Source organism: Artemia sp. Qi Xiang Cuo, unplaced genomic scaffold, assembly GCF_049724085.1.
Source record: "Artemia sp. Qi Xiang Cuo unplaced genomic scaffold, ASM4972408v1 HiC_scaffold_22, whole genome shotgun sequence".
Lineage (NCBI taxonomy): Eukaryota > Metazoa > Arthropoda > Branchiopoda > Anostraca > Artemiidae > Artemia > Artemia sp. Qi Xiang Cuo.
In genome coordinates, this window is record NW_028297431.1 from 1,416,225 (window position 1) to 1,422,804 (window position 6,580).

Here is a 6,580-nt window from a genome sequence, read left to right on the forward strand (position 1 = left end):
AAAACACACCTAAAAAAAACAACAAAAAAAAAAACGCCGCCGTAAGCTTCAACCTATAGGAGAATTATTTAGAGGTTTCAGCTCCTAAAAACAATAGACTTCTAAGTATATAAGTACCCTTAGTTCTAGTGTATGGAAAGAATTTCTTCCTTAACTTAATGATAAGATAATTTCTTTTTTCTATTATAATAATGAGAAAATTTTTACTCACCAGAAATTGCTTTGAATTATCCATTTTCTATATAAATGCTTACAAAAAATGTCAGTTGTGTTATGTTAAATAAACTATTCCAAACTGTTGAGGAATATAATTTTAAACTTGAATATATACAAAAAATAATTAGCTTCTAAAAAAGATACACCGGTTTTTCCAACACGTATGTAACCTAAAAAAAAAACTTGTTTATCATGAAATAGAAATTCAGTTAATTGTGCCAGAAAAACTTGAAGCAGAACAGATTATAACCAACCTGTTTGGTATGGGCACGTACGCAAAGTACATACCTTCAAGCAAATTCCATATGATATTTTAAATTACTATAGCTTCTATAGAAACGGTACCTCTATGCTAATGACCCTGGTAACCCCCAATTCATTGAAAACCTAAACACATATCCATGCCTTCAGGCGTAAGTTTACATTTAGGTTTTCAACCTTTATACGACTTACTACTGACGTGATTGTCTCTTACTAGGTTGCTAGCTACCGCTGCAACCCGGAACCGCTGCAACCTGGATTTATGTACTACTCTTTATAATACTTCAGTTACTATGGCTTACAGTTGGAGAGCTTTTGTTGACGCCCTATGCGATAGCAATAGCTCCGGAAGAACTAAGGTCTTAGTTAGTTTAATTAAATCAATAACTAAATGAATAACTAAATAAAATTAATAACTAAACAAATAAATAAATAAAAAAACTAATTTATAATACAATAAACAACTAAATAAATTGAATAACTAAACAAATGACTAAATAAATAAATAACCGATAAAGATAAAATAACTAAATAGTAATAACTAAATAATAGCAAAAAAGAAAAACCGAAGTTCTCAGATAGAACAGACCCAAGACAGGTCCAGGGGGGCAAAAAAAAAACTATTTTAATGTCCTTGGTGCTTTAAGGATCTTTTGTATTGGATTTTGGAACTCCATTTTTTCCCTTTGAACAGAAATTCCGCAACGCTTTAAAACCCTATATACGACCGTGCTTTAACCTAGCCCTAAGATGGAACTAAAATTACGGTATACTTCTGCTCTAGCAATAACCTGGAAATGTTATAAGATCAGAAAAAATACAGATTTAAAACGAATCGACATAATTTAAAGAATGGCTGATACAACTTGAACATCTAGTCGATTATCTCTAATTTTGTTTATGAAAATAACACTATTGGCCAAAGCGAGCATGGAATTTAAGTCTTTGGAGGCTCTGCCGCTTTTTGGTCTTACCCCTTTTCAAATACCAGATGAGGCTTTAAGAAAAGTATTTGGAATCAAAAGATTTGAAGAAAAGATAAAAACTGTAGCTTGGAATATTTTTTGAGAATCAAAACTTTAAACCAACACTTAATGAACAATGAGATGGTTCAACCCCCAAAATCATTTTATTTTCCCGTCTAACAATTCACTGTCAGGTTCACCCTTTGTTTATTTAAACAATCAACTTAAAGAGTATGGATAACTTATGAGTGTGAAAAGTGACGCTGGTGTGGCAAAAAAATATCAAAACCATCTAGTCTTTTGGTGAAAATTGGCATTTTTAAAAGCTTAGTAATCGTTTATCTTTCAGGAATTGAGATTAGACAGTTATTGCTACTGTAATTTAACCAACTACACAAAATACATTAAATGTTTTTATCATTACACTACAAAAATACCGAGTTTTGCCAAACACTAGATGGCTTTAAGAACTTCTTATGGATACCAATGCCAGTTTCAACCTTTGTAAGTTATCCATATTCTTTGAACCAAGTCAAAATCCGTGTTTTTTTTATAGATTGAATCTTATTTTTCTATTAAAATATCTTTAGCCTTTCCTACTGACAAACCGAATAGTAAATATACTGTTCCATTAACAGAGGGGACAGTCAAAATCTATATTACGAATTAATGAACCTTGTTGGAGAGAAAATTTGTAGCTTTGAGTTGCGGCATTTGATGCATTGTGGGCTTATAAGAAGCTCACAGATTGAGTATTCGTTTTGTCATTGGTATGATTGAGTTCACTTTACTATATATGTCGGATCATGATCAATGATAGTAGATGACCACTTGTATCAACATAGGCATGGGAGAGGTATTAGAAACCTTTTTTTTCTTTTTCTCTTTCTTTTTTTATTTTTCTTTTATTCATTTTTCTTTCGTTTTCTTTTTTCTCTCTTTTTTTGTTGCGTTTTTCTTTTTTCGTTTTTCCTTTTATGTTTTTTTTTGTTCTATTTTTCTGGTCAGTTGGATGTATTAAGAACCCGTGTGGGTACTGGTCGTTCGGGCGTATTAAGGTCCCATTGGGGTAATGGCCGGTCGGACGTATTATTATCTCATGGGGGAATTAGAAGGTAAGATATATTAAGATCCAATGGAGATACTTGCTGGTTATAATGGCTATAGATAGGGACAACCATAGTATTCATTATGGCTAAAGATAGGGGCGACCAAAGTAGTTAATATGACTACGCATAGGGTTGACCATAGTAGTTATAATAATTACAGATAAGGGAGACAATAGTAGTCCTTATGATTGCAAATAGGGGCAACCATTGTAGTTATTATGACTGCAGATAGGGGTGATCATCTTAATTATTATTATTACAAATAGGAGTGACCATAGAAGCTATAGAACCAAGGGTATCATGACCATAGTACAGATAGACCCCTAAGGGGAACATCAATAAATAAAAACCGTCCCAATTTAAGATAAATCTGAAGCAATCCGTAAAAAAATGACGGCACCATAGAACAGATAAACTGGAAGCACTTATAAAAAAAATTGACCAAAATCATAGTAAAGATAGAGTCATTTGGGAGGACGTCAGTATTTAGTGAACTTTTGGTACAGTGAACAGGTTTATTTGAATTGGAATGTGAACTTTATTGTTTAGTGAACCGGTTTATTTGAATAAGAACGTCTAGTAGATCCATGGTAAATTGGACTTGACCTGATCACTGGTATCAACATATGGGGCTGGGACACCATAGTTGTTTTTATAGCTATTGTTATATAGCTATTGTTTATAAAGCTATTGTTTTTATAAATTATTGACTCCAAGGAGGGCACCCTAGAAGCTATGGAGGCCCCAAGGGAACTGCTCAGTAGTAGATAGAGATACCCCGGGAGCACGTGCCGGTAGTATTTATAGAGACCCAGTGGGTACTGATCATTAGTAGTTAGAAAGACCCCTGGGGTACTGGTTGCTAGTTGTTTAAGAGGCCCCGGGGCTATTGGCCGGTAGTAGTTAGAGAGACTCCGGGGGTGTTGGCCTGTAGCAGTTAGAGAGACCCCGGTTGAGCCCCATCGTGGTTAGAGAGTCATTACTACTGATTTGGCATGTATCTCTCTTTAAAAATAGAGGCAGACCTGTTTATGGATTACACGTATCATTTTCTAAATCATTTATTCTTTAATAAATTATTATTAATTAGTTCTTTTACTAACATACAAATCTTCACACATATAATTATCTTTTTCATTTTTAAATCTTCAACTTTCTACCTTCTTCCGATTAAAATGGTAGATGACAATGGTTTTAGGCCTTAAAATACTTATACCGTTATTTTTTTTAAATCTTTAAATTCTTTTTATTCATTTCACCTTATTAGTTTTTCTTTCCCTATTCTGACGTAACTTGAAATTATAGTAATTATGTTTGTAATATGATTATAATCTAATGATGATAATTACTTATATACCTGATGAAAGTTATTGAAAATGTATAAGAGTGATAATATGTTATGATTATAAAATTCATATTTTAGTTATTTAGTTATACAATTGGTTATTATTATTACTGATGCTAAGAAGATTGCATAAAAATCCTTACAGCTTATTCTAAAATCTATATTTAAACCTTCTCAAATTTTCATCAAGTAACATCCTTCATACTTGTTTCGAGACCCGCATTTTTCATACTTACGTTTTTGGGAAGTGGCGTCAATTCATGAAAATTAGGGCAGAGGCAGGTCTGACATCTTTGAAAATTTCTGATGAAAATATAAAAAAAGCTATATTTTCTTGAAAATACCAACAAAAGGTATTTTCCAAAATCTTCAAGGGGAAAATAATTTCCCTTTTCTCCCCTGATTGATGCAACTGCTCATTAGGGCGTCTGATATTGTTGTTTCCTTCTATTCATGTTCGATTATTTGGACACTCAATAGTTCAATCGTGATGCATTACTATGGAGCGTGATCGTCTCTTATTAGGTTATGAGCTAGCACTGCAACCGGGATTATATAAAAAAAACCTAATTGACAAATACTATTTATGATGAACTATATCGGTTGTTGTTGCTAGCTACCGCTGCAACCCGGATAAAAAACTGATTACAAACGGGAAAAAACCTACGGCTTTTTCTTCTTTGAAATAGTAAGAAACGAACCTCAAACAATCAAGTAGCTAACTAATTCCTATGTATACAATTGTTCGTTATTCCAATAATCGTCTTTTAATGTAATAATTAAGTGGCGTATAAAATTTAGTATAGGGAAGAAGTCGTTCTTTATTATAATTTTAACCCCATTAATTTCCTTCAAAATGAGCCATTGAACAACTCTCTACAATGTTCCAGTGCCATTCTATCTGTTGAATTACTAACCTATACTATAATTAAGGGGCGTATAAAATTTAGTATAGGTAAGAGGTCGTTCTTTACTATATATTATAAGAAATTCACATATATTTAGTTATGAGAGGCAAATTGGCCGAGTGGTCCAAGGTGCTGGTGTTAGCCACCAGTCTCTTCGGATCCGTGGGTTCAAATCTTACCGCTGGTATACGATTATGATTTATGTACAAAAATCATGGCAAGGTATTTTGTTATTCAAGCCAAAGGGCGGTAAGTTTTCTTTATAGGGGTTTCGGGCAAGACGGTTCTAATAGTATACTTTCTGTTTTGATATGAATCTTTTTCAGGAGTTATGGGTTACTTTAGTATTTACTGTGGGGCGTGATCGTCTCTTACTAGTTTGCTAGCTACCACTGCAACCCAGATTACTGTAAAACCACTGCAAACCGGATACGACACTCCTTCGATACGAAGTGCCTGACTGAAGAGGAAAAAAAAACACATTATGCCCACATCGTTCTTTACTCAGGTAGTGCTAGCGCGCTGCCTATGATAATAAACTGATTACACACAGGAAAAAGCCTACGGCTTTTTCTTCTTTTAAATAGTAAGAGACGAGTCTCAAATAATCAAGTAGCTAGCTAATTCCAAAGGTATGCAATTTTTTGGAATTTTGTATTTTTGCCAGAAGAAAGATCATAGATGAAGGTTTAATTACCTTTTTTTCTCCAGGGGTGATCGTATCGACCCAGTTGTCATAGAATGTCGTGAGAGGACTCGTTCGACGGAAACTAAAAGTTCTAGTGGCCTTTTTAAGGGACGAAAAAATTGGAGGGCAAATAGTATCCCTTTATACAAAGAACCGCATTTTCATGTACAAACTATGCTTACCATTCAACCATCGGAGACTCTTGACCATTCTAGAGTAGCCTACAGTAATTGATTTCTCGAGCATGTACCAAATAATTCTTAAATTGAGTACCAAAAACAAAGGGATTGATATTTTCTCGTATAAACCATATATGACGTAAAACGTTTATTTTTCAACAGGAATTTTATATTTTATTTCTGTTCTCAGTTCAGGATCGTTGAAGTTATTATTTAAACTGCAAAAAATGTTTATAATATATGTATATATATATATATATATATATATATATATATATATATATATATATATATATATATATATATATATATATATATATATATATATATATATATATATATATATATATATATATATATATATATATATATATATATATATATATATATATATATATATATATATATTACTGAAGCAAGTCTGGTTTCTACCCCCAATGATCTACTAAGCTTCCAACGTTTCGTTTTCTTTTTTAAGGCTTTTGATTATATGTAAATATTTTTGCAATTACCAGTGTTTTGCTCTTTAAGCAATTTAATGTCTTTTTATAAAGCCGCCTTTTCAAAGATATTAACTAGAAAAAACAAGTTTTTTTAACTGAAAGTAAGGAGCGACATTAAAACTTAAAACGAACATAGATTATTCTGTATATGAAAGGGGCTGTCCCCTCCTCAACGCCTCGCTCTTTACGCTAAAGTTTTTTATTGTTTTAAAAAATAAAGTTGCGAGACAGAGTCAAAATTTAGCGTAAAGACCGAGGCGTTGAGGAGGGGACAGCCCCTTTCATAAACAGAATAATTTCTGTTCGTTTTAAGTTTTAATGTCGCTCCTTACTTTCAGTTAAAAAACTTCTTTTTTTTAGTTAATTTCTGAACGTTTTTGAATTAAGTCAGCTTCGATTTTGACTC